The following is a 16,184-nucleotide window of genomic DNA, read 5'->3' on the forward strand; positions in this document are numbered from 1 at the left end:
AAAAGTCTATCTCACTAACCATTAAATATGCTTCTAGTCACTATTCACTTAGGCTTTGCTATCCTGCTATATTATTAAGCTTGATTTTTGATGGAAACAAGGCTTTTGTGACCACATTGTCTACCTATGTGTTAGCTATAATAACGGTATTATAAATTACCTAAGTAAATTAATAGAGATGTAATAATAATACATGGAAAAAAAATCTTTAATCTTAGAAATTGGTTAAAATGATAAAAATATTACATTTTGACTTTTTGACAAGGGCAAATAAATTTGAGGAGAAGATAGAGATCTCACAGTTATTAAGTGGTATATGTCCATATTTTTCAGATGACTTTCCCCCACCCCTGAATGTGCATTTGCTGGCTTCTTGATCAGGCCAGGGTAGTCTGTTCAGATGTAGACACAATCACAGAGGGGCCTCTGGGAGGTCATTTGGTCCAACATCCAGCTCAAAGCATCGCCAGCTTAGATAAAGTTGCTCAGGACCTCATATAGTCAATTTCTGAATAGATAAAAAGATGTCGTTGAGGATATATCAAAAACTAGAAGCAATGAACCCCTCTGCAATTTTGAAGAACACAGCCATTCAGAGAACAGAGGTAGAAATTAAAGTTGTAAGGGTAAAAAGATGTTGTTGAAACACAACTAATTTATTAAACACAAAGTGTAGGATTCAGTCAGCTAAAGAAAGTATCAAATGTTATTTTAGGTATTGTGGAGTATCTATAGAAAGATGCAGGTCTTGCCATTTTGCATCATATCTGCTATTCAGTGCAGATTTCTCTGATACTCCTAAGGCATCTCAAGTGTCCCAGTATGTCAATGACTATGCTTACTCAACAGGATGCTGCCTGAACAGTAGCAGCTCAAGATTCAGACGCTTGAATACTGAAGTCAGCAGTACACATTTCTAAGTGTGAACTAGGTGGCTTATCTCCTGTTATTGTTAAAGGACATCAGACCAATAGTCCAATAGACCAACAGTCTGAAGGTCTGTTTCACTCTGTGTAAGATAGACCTGTAACTTTGATAATCTGAATAACTTTCCATATTTATTCTTCTGTACTATGTCTAATGCCAGTGCTCAAATCTGGAGTTGAATCAGTGAATCATAGAATGATAGAATGATTTGGGTTGGAAGGGACCTTAAAGATCACTTAATTACCACCCCCCCCCCCCCCCGCCATAGACAGGGACACCTCCCAGCAGCCCAGGTTGCTCAAAGCCCCATCCAACTTGGCCTTGAACATCTCCAGGGATAGGGCATCCACAGATTCTCTGGGCAACCTGTTCCAGGGCCTCACCGCCCTCCAAGTAAAGAATTTCTGCCTTGTATCTAATCTAAACCTACCCTCTTTTAGTTTAAGACCATTACTCCTTGTCTTACCACAACTCTCCCTGACAAAGAGTCCCTTCATAGCTTTCCTGTAGGACTCCTTTAGGTATAAGAAAGTTGTTATAAGGTCTCCCGGAGCCTTCTATTCTCCAAGCTGAACAACCACAACTCTCTCAGACTGTCTTTGTAGGAGAGGTGCTGCAGCCCTTTGATCATCTTTGTAGCCTTCCTCCGGACCCATTCTAATACTTCCATTTCCTTCTTATGCTGGGTGTCCCAGTTCTTAACATAGTACACCTGGTGGTGGGGTCTGACAAGAGCAGAGAGGAGGGGGAGAATCACCTCTCTTGACCTGCTGGCCATGCTTCTTTTGATGTAGCGCAGGATACAATTGGCTTTCTGGGCTGCAAGTGCACATTGCTGGCTCATGTCAAGCTTCTAGTCAACCAAAACACCCAGGTCCTTCTCATCAGAGCTCCTTTCCATCTATTCTTAGCCCAGCCTGTATTTGTACTTTGGGTTACCCCAGCCCAGTGCAGGATGTTGAATTTGGCCTTGTTGAACTTCACGAGGTTTGAACAGGCCCACCTGTAAAGCCTGTCAAAGTCCCTCTGGGTGGCATCCCCCTCTCTTCAGTGTGTCGCTTGCACCACACAGCTTGGTGTCATCAGCAAACCTGCTGAGGGTGCACTCACTCTCACTGTCCACGTCACTAACAAAGATGTTAAACAGTGCTGGTCCCAACTGACCTTTGAGGAAAACCACTTGTTACTGATCTCCACATGGACATTGAGCCATTGAGCAACTCTTTGAGTGCAACCATCCAGCCAACTCTTTACCCACCAAGTGGTCCATCTGTCAAATCCATGTCTCTCCAATTTAGAGACAAGGATATCATGGAGGACAGTGTTAAATGCTTTTCACAGGTCCAGATAGATGATGTCAGTTGCTCTTCCCTTGTCCACCAATGCTCTAACCCTATCGTAGAAGGCCAGCAGATTTGTCAAGCATGATCTGCCTTTGTTGAAACCATGTTGTCTGTCACCAATCACCTCCTTATTTTCTGTGTGCCCTAGAATAGTTTTCAGCTAAGGCAAAATTATGCCTTGTGTGTAACTTGGAAGCCATATTGCCTACATAATACATTCTTTTTAGGAATGACTTCACAAAATATTTAAGAGTCTGCTTAGTTTGAACTCTAGTTTATAGATTTGTTACTGGTATTCAGCTTGTTCTTAGCACTTCATTATTTCAAAAGGTGTTAGATATAAGGCGATGCCCTTCAGCCCTTCACCAAATTGCTAATTTGAGCCCTTCTTTGGTTTCAAGAGCCCCTATTTATCTAGTTCCTGAAAGTTCAAAGGAGCATATTATCTAGATGTTTTACCTGGAGAAGATTTAATTCTTGTGCAAAGTGCTGTCTCAGACATTTTCTATGACAGAGGTTTTTACTCCAAACACAGACAAAAAGTACCTGTGAACATTTCCACCTCTTCCTACTTCAAACTTCTTTGCCTATGTGCACCAAGATGTATTGCTAATCTATGAATTTATTTGTAGCTATTGTATTTTTAAAAGCCTTCTTCTCTTCTTCTTGTCTTCAAGTTTACATGACACAGGTAAGAGGAAAATTCTTTACCTGTTTTTATTGAGTGAATAAAAATCTGCCAAGTTGTTAATTTTTTTAAATGTTTTACTTATATGTTACCATACTATTCCCATTCTGTGTTACTACTTCAAAATCTCCTCTTATCTGGAATGGCTTCCTGCCTATTACTGTTGATTTAGAATCATAGAGTCATCAAGGTTGGAAAAGACCTCCAAGATCATCTGGTCCAACCATCCCCCTATCACCAATATCACACACTAAATCAGGTCCCTAAGTATCACATCCGACCTTTCCTTAAACACCCCCAGGGACAGTGATTCTACCACCTCCCTGGGCAACCCGTTCCAATGCCTGACTACTCTTTCTGAGAAGAAATGTCTCCTAATTTCCAACCTGAACGTCCCCTAGTGCAACTTGAGGCCATTCCCTCTAGTCCTTTCACTGGTTATCTGTGAGAAGAGGCTGACCCCCAGCTCCCCACACCTTCCTTTCAGGTAGTTGTAGACAGAAATAAGTTCTACCCTGAGCCTCCTCTTCTCCAGACTAAACAACTCCCATTCTCTCAGCTGCTCGTCCTAGGACTTGTGTTCCAGGACCTTCACCAGCTTTGTAGTCCTTCTCTGGACATGCTCCAGGGCCTCAATGTCCTTCTTGTAGTGAGGGACACAAAGCTGAACACAGTACTCAAGGTGCGGCCTCACCAGAGCAGAGTACAGTGGGACCATCACCTCCCTGGTCCTGCTGGCTACACTATTTCTAATACAGGCCAGGATGCCATTGGCCTTCTTGGCTACCTGGGCACATGGCCGGCTCATGTTCTGGCGAGCATTAATCAGTACCCCCAGATCCTTTTCCTCTGCACAGCTTTCAAGCTACTCTCCCCCAGGCCTGTAGCGTTGCATGGTGGTGTTGTGACCAAAATGCAAGACCCGGCACTTAGCCATGTTGAACCTCATCCCATTGGCCTCTGCCCATCCACCCATCCTGTCCAGGTCCCTCTGCAGGGCCTTTCTATCCTCTGGCAGATCAACACTTCTCCCAGACTTGGTGTCATCTGCAAACTTACTGAAAGTGCACCCAATTCCCTCATCCAAATCATCAGTAAAGATATTAAGGCAGATGGGCCCCATCACCTACCCCCGGGGAACACCACTCATGACCAGTCGCCAGCTGGATGTAACTCCATTCACCACCACTCTCTGGGCCCAGCTGTCCAGCCAGTTTTTAACCCAGCAAAGAATGTACCTGTCCAAGCCATGGGCTGCCTGATTCTTCAGGAGAATGCTGTGGTAGCCTGTGTCAAAGGCTTTGTTGAAGTCTAGGTAGACTACATCAACAACCTTTCCGTCATCCACCAGGCAGGTTCTCCAGTCATAGAAGGAGATGAGGTTGGTCAGGCAGGACTTGTCTTTCATGATCCCATGCTGGCTGGGCCTGAACCCCTGGTTGTCCCACATATGCTGTGTGAGTGCATTCATGATGACCTATTCCATCACCTTTCCTGGCACCAAGGTCAGGCTGACAGGCCTGTTCCCTGGTCCTTCTTATAACCCTTCTTATAGATTGGCATCACGTTAGCAAGTTTCCAGTCATCTGTAACCTCTCCAGATGATTGCTGATAGATGATGGAAAGCGGCCCAGCAATCACATCCTCCAACTCCCTCAGCACCCTCAGTGGATCCCATCTGGCCCCATGGACTTGTGAGTGTCCAAGCAGCACATGGAGCAGCATGTCTTCATATCTTCATAGATATGGTTTCTTCATATCTATGGGACCTCGACATCTAGGCAACTCTGGAGGTTTTCCATGAGTGGTTTACATTTTGACATTAGTTAAACAACCTTAAATGTTTTGCTGAAATATGGCCCAGAGATCTCTCCTTTGGAAATATAGCCACTTAAGAGTGGTAGTTGTATGAAAGATGCTCCAACCTAGTGTATATGAAAGGAAGTAGTGTAGAAGCAAATATTAAATAAAAATTAAATGAATCCTCTGTACATCTTATTTGCTGTATTTCTTTCATATGTTGCTGCAAAGTCTACTTTGATCTGTACAGTACATTGTCAAGTCATATGGTACTGTAAAATAACATCATTTATGAAAAAGCACACGTATAATTTAAATATATAAGCAACCCAGTATGCCATTTTTTTCATGTACTATAATAGATTACTATAAGATTTCAGTCATGAAGTTAAACATCCTGGATTAGTTAAACAAGAATTTTACCCCAAAGCAAGTGTAAGAACTATGTGAATATTAAGAAGCCAGATGACATACACGGATAGTAACAGAAGCCTGGATGGATCAATGAGCTGTATCAGCTCTGTCTTTTAAAGTACAAAGCTTTGAAGAAGAAGAAGGGGGAAAAAAGATTTATTTTAGGTATAAGGAAATGATTATTCACATAATAAATATGATCCAGCACTTGTAATATCTTTTCTCTAATATTAAGTCACATCAATGTTACTGGCTGATAACATTTTTCTTAAAGTAAATGTAGTGTGAGTGTTAGTATGATGATGATTCCAGTGCAACGAATGAAAAGATGCTTTATGATTTTTTAGCTATCTTAGTTAACATTTAAGTGATGATATATGTGTGTCCTAGTTTCAGTTAGGACAGAGTTAATTTTCCTCCTAGTAGCTGGTAGGATGCTATGTTTTGGATTAGGATGAGAAGAGTGCTGATAACATGCTGATGTTTTAATTGTTGCAGAGCAGTGCTTACACCAAGTCAAGGACTTTTCAGCTTCTCGCTCTGTCCTGCCAGCGAGCAGGCTAGGGTTGCAGCAAGAGCTGGGACAGACCCAGGACAGCCGACCCAAACTGGCCAAAGGGGTATTCCATACCATCTGACGTCATGCTAAACAGTATATAGGGGTGGCTAGCCGGGGTTGGGGGCTGGCTGCTTGGGGATAGGCTGGGCATCGGTCAGCAGGTGGTGAGCAATTGCATTGTGCATCACTTGTTTCGTACACATTATTAGTAGTAGTACTATTATCATTATTATTATTGTTGTTATTATTATTTTCCTGTCTTAATAAACTGTCTTTATCTCAACTCACAGGATTCACTTTCCTGTTTCTCTCCCCCATCCCAGAGAGGGAGGGGGGAGGGTGAGCGAACGGCTGTGTGGTGTTTAGCTGCTGGCCGGGTTAAACCACAACAATGTGTTATGACAGGATAAAATAATTGTTAAAAATAACATAAGAGGAATGTTTCTTTGGTATTTTTCTTGTTATTTGAAAAAATCAATCAAAAAATAAGGACATTTAACATATTCAAGATTTTTCCTGTTATTTAAAGAAAAATCAATGATTTGAAAGGGAATTTTAATGCTTTTGAAAGAACATGCTATCATCTGGAGGTTGTTTCTAGTCTCAGAAATTACTGATACATTTTCTATGATAGTTTCATCTCAGATATTACACCAACAGTTATTCAGGAGAAATATTTGTGGCACGTTATTTTTAATAAATCCACTGAAACTCTGGAGACAAAAATTAGAACTTAAGCCAAATATTTATATTAGACACCTGAACAGAGTAGTTATATTTAGCTAATCAACTAACAGAAGCAATACTATGCAGCCTACCTATTCAGGCCAAATCCACTTTTTCCTTAATCCTACAGATTTGTGTAAAGCCAATGTGCCATTGTGTTTACACTCTGCATATATATATATATATATATATATATTTCAGGTTGTGGGTCTAAGACATTTTGGATTTTGAAATTCAGATTTTTAATACTATTCAGTGTTTCAAAGCAATTTCATGGCAAACAAATGATCATTCAGATGGCTTGCTGAAACACTTCATTTTAAGAAAAAAAGAATGATATTGTTGCAGTTACACAATTTGGACCAACTGACAGATCTCCTTAGTGGTCCACAGAGCAATGAAATCACATAATCTTGCACTTGAACAATGAAAGAATATGATTTTTCAAGGCTACTCTTTTTGGTAGAAGTCTGTGCAAACCTTGGTCAAATGGTGTGCCTGACTGACTGGCATTTACACTCCGTCAGGCCGTTCAAGTAGGTCAGTGAAGCAACTGGGCAGAACTGAGGCAGACAATGTAGTGGTCATCAGAGCATATGTAAAATAATAGTCAGAGACTTTAACTGGTCAGTAGTTCTCCTTGAGGGTTCTAGTAATGTTTCAGAAAGGCAATTGTTGGTCATCCTCATGTTTTATATGATAAATGCTAGAGTCAGTGCACTGAACAAGCTAGGTGGTGGTTATCTTACAGCAAAAGGACAGATGTCATTATGACACTTGAAGAGTCTTGGGTTCCTTATAAAATTCTTCCTTAAGCCATGACAAAGAAAATGAAGCAGTAGACTGCAGTAGTATAATTGCAAAGAAATTGGAAGGGAAAGGACAATGACATCATGAGTCATCAAAATGAGATTGAATTCTCTAAACTGTCTCATTTGCAAAATATCTGGCCCACAGCAGCAAGAAAATATTCACTAACCAAATACATCTTGGTTCTTCACTGAACCAAGAATGAACAGTTGTTTTGACCATGTTTCTATTAGCTAATAGTGAGCAAATACTGAATAGTCAATGTCTTCTGTATGCACATTTCAGACTACCTCTACTCTGGTCCCAGTTTGCAAACATCCATTAGGCTGTTTGAATTAATTCGATCAAAAAGGAAAACAGCTTGTTCTCTCCAAGGTCTCTTCGTGATATCAACCAAAACATAGAAAGCCAGGACAGCTGGGCAATTTGCTTCAGAAGTGTTCAGTCTTCTGATTCAATGAGACACCAGGGCCAGACACTCCTCTTATGTCTCTCTCATACTGCAATCATCAGTAATTTCTACACAAGGAGGTATTTATGTGTTCTAAGCAATTCAGTACAGTAAAGTATGCTTTGATGGAATAGAAATTATTAGTATTGTTAATAAAAAATAATAATAAACTACAGCAGCAACAACAATAACAACAAAACCCAGAATCATTTGTTAGTTAGAAATGTAAATAAATTTAAGAAAGACAAGTCAGTATTTGAGCCATTAATTAATCCTCTTTAGATTCACACCTGACCTTCCCCCCAGAAGTTCATGCTCTAAGTTTTTAAAGGTCCTTTTCTTCAATCATCAAAACATCTTTGTAGTTCTTTCTTTCACCACTGAATTTCAATGTCATTTTTGAAATTCAACCTATAATAACAGGTGCCTCTATGGTTTAACTATTAACATGTTTGAAGGTAAATCTTATCTCATTTCCTTGGTTCTTTATCATTATATTATTTGTGATTAATTTTGCCAGTTAATTTCTCTTCAAGCGCATTCTACATTCACCACATTGCCTTTGCAAAGTTGATCTTCAGGCTGAATTGTGCTGTCCTTCTGGATCTGATCTCACTCTTGTTGCAAGGGGAGATTATTTAATGTCACTCTTGGGATTGTGCTAAGAGTACTACAGAATACAGCGTGGAAAAAAAATAATCCTTGAGAATCCCAGTTTAATCCATGCAGGCAAAATTCATCAGCTCCCAAGCCTCACTAATAATCTAAACAAGTTTTACATCATCTCAGATATCTATTTGTTGTTTTCTTATTCCTAGACAAAGTAATAAGATGCATATCAAAACCCATAACCTATTGTAAAGAGTAGATCTAAGGGAATTCTGAAGACACTAGGCTGCCCCTACAAAATTAAAAAGACCTAATCCACTTAGGAAATAACTTAAAGCTAATTATTCAGCTATATAGATAAGTCCCTTCAATGCATTTCTTCTATATCACAAAAAATTGCAAGTTTAAATTTTGCTATTTAATTCAAACAACACTAAATCATTTTTTAATTTCAGGATATGTTCCACAGATGAGTCTGTCTATTTCCCTAATGTGATATTTCCTGTTGTTAGTTGAAACAGTAGGTACGTAAATTGGATACAACACAACAAACTTGCTTTGGTTTATTGTTTAAGGTAGACAGCCAATGTTTTGTTAGTAAATGGAAACCAATTTTAAGACAAAAACTAGCTCACAAGTTTAAAAAAAAAATGTTGGTAAGTCGATTCATGATTTGTTAAGATAACATTCACTGTAACTGCAAATAGATTTTAAATCTGAACAAGCACATCCAGGATCCAGTGAAGCTAAAGACAGTCTTTCAATAAAAGTGTCATGGGATTAAATCTGACTGATATTTTAGATCTAAGATAGAAAATTAGAAATGGGAAAGATAAATGTAAGATCCATCATATTCTCCTGCATTGGAGTTCTAATAGTTCTAAGATGTCAACAAAACTTGATGTTTAAGAATAAAGTGGAGGTTAGACAAATAACGTTTTTTGAGTATATGACTGGAAGTAGAGAAAAGGAGGAGAAAGCAAATTAACAGGGACTCTGGAACTGCTATGCTGCAAAAGGACTGTGATAATTATAATGATAGTGATAAATAATGATAATAATATAGTCGAATACAGTTGAAATCCATATGGATTCAATATAAGCAATCCTGCTGAAAAGCTCAAAATCATGGAATCATAGAATAGCTTGGGTTGGAAGGGATCTTAAAGATCATCTTGTTCCAACCCTCTTGTCATGGGCAGGGATGCCACCCACTAGATCAAGTTGCTCAGGGCCTCATCTAACCTGGTCTTGAACACCTCCAGGGATGGGGCATCCACAACCTCTCTGGGCAACCTGTTTCAGGGCTTCACCACCCTTTGAGTGAAGAATTTCCTCCTAACCTCTAATGTAAATATCCCCTCCTTTAGTTTAAAAACATTCCCCTTTGTCCTGTCATTATCTGATTAAGCAAAAAGTCGCTCTCCATCTTTTTTATATGTCTGCTTTAAGTACTGAAAAGCTGCAATGTGGTCACCCTGGAGCCTTCTCTTCTTTAGGCTGAACAGCCCCAGCTCTCTCAGCCTTTCTTGGTAGGAAAGATGCTCCAGCCCCTTGATCATCCTCATGGTCCTTCTCTGGATCCATTCTAACAGATCAACATCCTTCTTGTGCTGGGGGCTCCAGACCTGGTAATCAAGATCTTATTACTCTTGGCAAAACAAATATTTGAGTCACTCAGCTTTATATGCTGTAAAGTTGTAAAGTGTTATCCATAGTTTGATTGGATTTTTAGTAAAGACCATTACAAAACATTAGCAAACATACCATACATAGTTTATCTCAGCTTTCTCACTCACACTTAATGGGTATAGTGGTTTTTTTTTAATTTTCTATGTCCAGGTAGACTTCCATGAGTCCTGTGAGACATAAATGTGAGGAACGGGAGTGGTAGAGACAAAACTCTTACATGCAGTGTATGACAGTTATAGGAAATGTATCACTACTCTTGTACAGAGAAAAAAAATATTTAAAGCTTGTATAATTATTGGGAAAAAATAATTAGATTTTATTATTACACCTGTATAAAATGCACCAGATGTTATTTTAAAAAAATCTTTGAGTTTTTTTGGTTTTTTTTCAGCTCTATTGATTTTTTCTTCCCTCTTTTTAAAAGATTTTGGAGGAAGAACATATTTAAACACACATAAATTTATCCACTGGCCTAAACATAAAATTCCAGTACATAAAATACATCATTCCAGAAAGAAAGTGTTCCTTTATATTTCAGTGAAAACAATTAAGGATTTGTGTGACAAGGAGTGGTAATATTCACTGCAAATTACCTATGTAATACAGTTATTTTATTTGTAAGCATTCCTTGAGTGTTTGGATGAGATTCAACTGACTGCAAGTCAAAATCTATAGTGTAGATGTCTACGTCTTTGTTAATCACCGTGGGTCTATTTATAGTTAATGGAAAGAAGCAGACATTTCTAGCATACGAATAATATGATTCATCTCTTCCCAAAGTAAACCTCTACATTTAGTGAAATCTATCACCCCTTGAAAGCATGTTTCTCTCATTACTGTAGAGGGAGTTCAGGATTCTTAGGTCACAAGTAAACACCTACAGTCAGATGTAGACATCTAAAGTCAGGGAAGATTAATGCCATTTCTTGTATCTCTTGTATCTAATAATTCACTGTCAGTGAGCACTCAAGCTTGGGAGAAAGTAGATAATCTTTGAGTCACTAACTTCTCTTATTTCATTACATTTTATTTCAGGAGCATAAATATTGCATATTTAACACAACAAACTTGCATTAAGTAATAAAATGGTGGGAAAAATAAACAAAAATCTTTTTTTGTTTTCACTTTTATTACTCTCCTCAGCAAGTTAAGAGGAAGTGAGTGTTGAAAATCTCAATAGCTTGTCTGCTTAAAAATGAGAAAATCTTAATATTTCTTCAATTTAAACAAATTTTCATTATTGTTTACTTTATTAAAATTATTATTACCTTAAAAGATAGGTTAAAAGAAACTTTGACAGTAATAGGCTGCCATTACAGATATATCAATGAATGCTTTAAGTATGATGTAGAAAGGTTGTAGGAGACATATAAGATAGCTATCAAATTATTCACTTATAAATATCACACAGCACAGAAACAGTCCAATACTAATCATACTCTGCAAAAAGCCAAATGACACAAATATGATGAAGAAAAGACTCCTCACATCTAGATCTGACAGAGTCAATACAAAGGACTCAGGTCCATCTTCTCAAAGCCCTCAAGAGTGTTCCTGGGGATGAGGCCCTACTGTGTTTGTGCAAATAGTCTTCTGCACAGTTAAACTTCTCCCCATTAAAAAATAAATAAAATATATAAATGCCAAGTTAACGATTACTTTTAATAATTTGTTTCACTACAGATTATTTTGCTCTTTATAGAATGAGGAGTCAGTGGATTCAAAGTGTGTTTTGATGGTTTATGTTTCATGCTGCAGTAAAAGGTAGGTAGGTCTAAGAAGAGGTAAATGGAAAATACATGCTAGAACTGAGAGATTTTTGATGTATGCATCAAAATGTAAAGCCAAATGTATGATAAAATGTAAAACAGTGACAATAACACAAGAAGAAAATACCAAAATGAGGAACTTCGATATTTCCAAACATTTGGAGTTGTGACACTTGTCCTAAAAACGAAGGAATTAAAAGCAGATTCACAAATGTGGCAATGGAGATTGCGCTTTTACTTGGTGAGCTCAGTTTCCAATCCCTCTCACAGATGAGATTTCCTTGTGCATCTTCAGTACAAATGACCTAACTTTCAGGTGTTGTTATGAGGCTTACCCTTAGTAACTTCTGCTCCAAACTTTATAATATGCCTAAATATTAAATGATGTAGAAACTGAAAACTGAGTATCCTAAATTATAAACGGAAAATTTTTGAATGCAAGGCTATATCATTATTCATAGCTTTTCTGTCCTTTTGCCACACACTGGATTGGTTCACTAACAGGTAAATATGAAAGCATTATACAGATTATGGGATGGAGGTTAGGGAATATATGTGGGTGTTTCATTATCAGAACTCCCCAGGTTTAAAATCTTACTATTAGCCTATGGGTTAAAGAAAATTTCTGTCTTCATCCATTTTGTTAAAATCTTTCTTTGTTTCCTCTATTTTTTTATAAAACCACCCTAGTTTTATTTATTTTATTACACCATTCAACTAAAAATTTATTTTTCAAATTAATTCAAATATACCATGTCCTCAAAGGATGCATTGCTCCATTGAGTGTTTCAACACAAGTACATGTGCTTGATTTCTAATACTTTGTTAAAACTGTGGGACATGGACACATTTTTGATCTCATAAGTCCATATGCACACACCTGCTATGTCTCAGTTGAATAAATAGAATAAAGAGATTTACTCAGTTGAGTAAAGAGATCTTTATGCTTTTCTTTTCAGCCTCAAATATTCCTGCCTTTGTTGTTTTTGTTGTTTTGTTTTGTTTTATTTTGGAAAGGTGGATGATCATATGCATAAGCTAGACAGGAGCCCTGACGTACTCCAACTTAGTATCCAGCTGAGACATTTGATTGACTAAGTTTTCAAGATGCCTCACAACATACATCTTCTAGACTTGGTTTAAGGGAAAGCTGACGGCATGACTGAACAGGCTGTGGTGGGAAAAGTCATTTCAATGACCTCCCAGAATAGAACTGAACTGTCTTGCTCATTTTGAGAAATGATATACAAAACAAGTCCAGCTCAGAGTCTAGAGAAAGGAGTGGAGAAGTATGCATCATTGAATTATCACTGCAGGGACACCTGGCTAGGCAGAGCTCAGTTACTCAAATTACGTTTAGCCAGGGCTAACACCTAGGGCTCCTCAGGAGGAATTGTCAGGTAAGAAAGAAAATACTGGCATGATTCTCAATTGTTTCTTATTTGTTAGTGGTCACCCTAACTCAGTGTGACAAGAGAATGACTGCAAGTAGGTGTGACTGAATCCTGTCTGTCTGAAAGGGAATTTGTTTGCACAACTGCATAAGAATGACTACCAATACTGAAAGCCTGCAGAATGTGTATAAATGTAATTAGGACATTGACCTATGGGAAAAGCTACAGGTCCAGTGCCGAATGGCCCCAGATCTCGTGCATGTTTCAGTTTGAACCCATGTTTAAAAATAACAGGAGACTGTACACTGGAAACATTTTTTATTCTATCTCCCAGAAAAGCCCTAAGGAACTGTGCATGTTTACAAAATTCCATTAGTTATACAGTGACTTTTTCTCCCTGAATAGTACAAGAAGGTACTCTGCTGCCTATATACATATATACATGTGTATATATATATATATATTATATATATTATATTATATTATATATATATATAATGTGATAGTGATTTAAGAGTAAGCATATTTCATGGAAGTGATTCATTAGCTCAACCAGTGGAGCTTCGTTTGGTGGTTAGCAACATCAAAACATTCCTGTTTTTTCTTTAATTAATGTGTAGACATTTACATTACATTCATATATAAGTGGAAAGAAACTTCTAAAGCTGTTACACGTCCTAGAATATTTGAACGTTTTGTGTGGTATGGAATATTGACAAATGCCAATGGGTGCAGTAAAAGAAATTGATTATATAAAGCCAGGCTGTCTTCCTCACTGTCTATGGGGATTAGAGAAACTAGGCACTGAACACAAAAGAGGACAGAGGAGGGTTGCTTTTTTATTTTTTTTATTTTTTATTTTTTCCTGATGAAATAACTCTATGTAAATGATGTTTCAGGGTTTCAGGTAACCTTGTGAAATTGGATCTTAAACCAAAAAGAGGTAGTTTAAAATCTGTGTGTGAATATATTCATAGGATCTGATACAGAACACTGTGACAAAGTCTTTAACTTTCAAATAACTGGTAATATTTTATAAAGGTTTTAAAATTAAATGAGTACATTTAGGGCATAGTGTGGGTTTCAGGATTTCCAGCTCCCGCCTCAAAAACAGCCATTAGAATCCAAGCTCCCAATTAATGGTGAGCTGCATACAGTACAGCGGTGACTTAACGATTCTGAACAGAAAGGTTTGAAACTAGATAACAACCTGTGGGCTGTAAACGGAGTGGGCTTAAGTCTTGCTGATTTTAATGTGGTCTGATCAAGCAGACTATAAATGAAAGACTATGCTCTAGCTTGCCCACTAATTTGAATCGTGCTCATTTGACTGGTTTCCAATACCAGCATTATTACCTAAACATTCACAGTACCACAAATGAAGAATGAAAAAATATCCTGAAAGATGTATGGTAGGTTTTTTGTTTTATTTTGTTTTGTTTTGTTTTTCCCTTAAACTAAATATGCATGAAAAGAGTATTTCTGGAGATGAAATAGAAACTTATGTAGAAAAAATAGGCTGTTCTCAAGCACATTTCCCTTATTGTTTATGAATTTTCCTACTAATTGCCAATTCGACCAACCTATCCGTGACCCCGTTTTTTCTTTGTCTTTTTTTTTTTTTTTTTTTTTTTTACCACATATATAGTGTTACTGGTCAGATGTATTGTGCTTAATGGGAGCTGAGGGACATGCAAAGTTCGGATGGAAGAAAAGTGAATATTAAAAAACAAAACAAAACAAAACAAATCAAAAAAACAACAACAATCCACTTTAAGAATATTTCTGAACTCAGGAGGTACTGTGCTGATAAAGTCATCTGAGTTGGGAAAGTTTTATAGACTGCAATCATCAGCTAGACATATTCCCATTTACTCCTAGCAAATAGTTGCTACACCATTATCATGAACTCCTCAGATACATTGTGGAAATTACCTCAGTCAGCCCAACTTTAATCATGGGATAAAAGTTGCTTTCTCAGTTTGAGGTACTACATTGTTGTAAGATAATTTTTGAAACCAAGAGGTGGCTGATTATGTCCTTTTTATTAAAGTCTAACCTGCTGTGTTACCAAATCCTTAACTTTGAGGAGAACATCAAGGTGAACGCAGTGAGGGAACATGTTTTATGCTAGAGTCAACATGAGACATCATGCTAAACGTGGCATGCTGGCTTCTTTGCACAGCCTATCTTTCAACATTTCTCTAGCTGCTGCTTCCATTGTCCTTTCACTGTCATGGAAATATTCTTTGCCAAAGGAGCACTTTCAAGAGCATTTTGCAGAGATACTCCACAAGGTCTCTTGGAGATCTCATGAGGATGGAAATGCAAGGCAAACTTCTGGCTGCAAGAAGGGGACCAAATTTATGAGGAACTGGCTAAGTCACAGGTCCTGGCCTGAGAATTTTTCCAGATGTGGTACTGAAGGCAGCTTCCCATGATCACAAAGTTGATAGGATGAAGTCTCTGGACACTTGCAATAGGCTAGAAGGACACAGCTAAATGGGCAGGGAGCCTGCTGAATTCTGAGCGTGTGGATCTTGCAAGAATACATATCTGGAGCACATATATATTGAAATGATAAGCATAAGGTAACAGAACATAAAATTGCCAATAACCAAACTACCCCCTGCCCAGCCCCACTCTTCTCTACATAACAGGTTCTGAAACAAAGCCAAATAGAAAACCAACATTCTCACTGAGCAAAGAATGCTTGCCATTTTGACACCTGTTTTGATCTAGACAGGCACAGCAGGTTATGAAATATCATACGAAAAACACAGACAATATAAAAATGGGTAAAAAAATCAATGTCTAAATTTGATTTTGAACTTCTTTATGGCTTTGCTACATTTTCTGAAACAAAGATGGATTTCGATGTATTTTCCCTTCAAATAAAAAGTAAAGTTACTCCATGACCACTGGAATTAATGTAGCCTTCTTTCCTATGGATTTATATACATTGATCCACCAGCCACCGGATGATTAGAATAACTTTCATT

This window comes from Anser brachyrhynchus (genome assembly GCF_964034855.1).
Source record: "Anser brachyrhynchus genome assembly, chromosome: 1".
NCBI lineage: Eukaryota > Metazoa > Chordata > Aves > Anseriformes > Anatidae > Anser > Anser brachyrhynchus.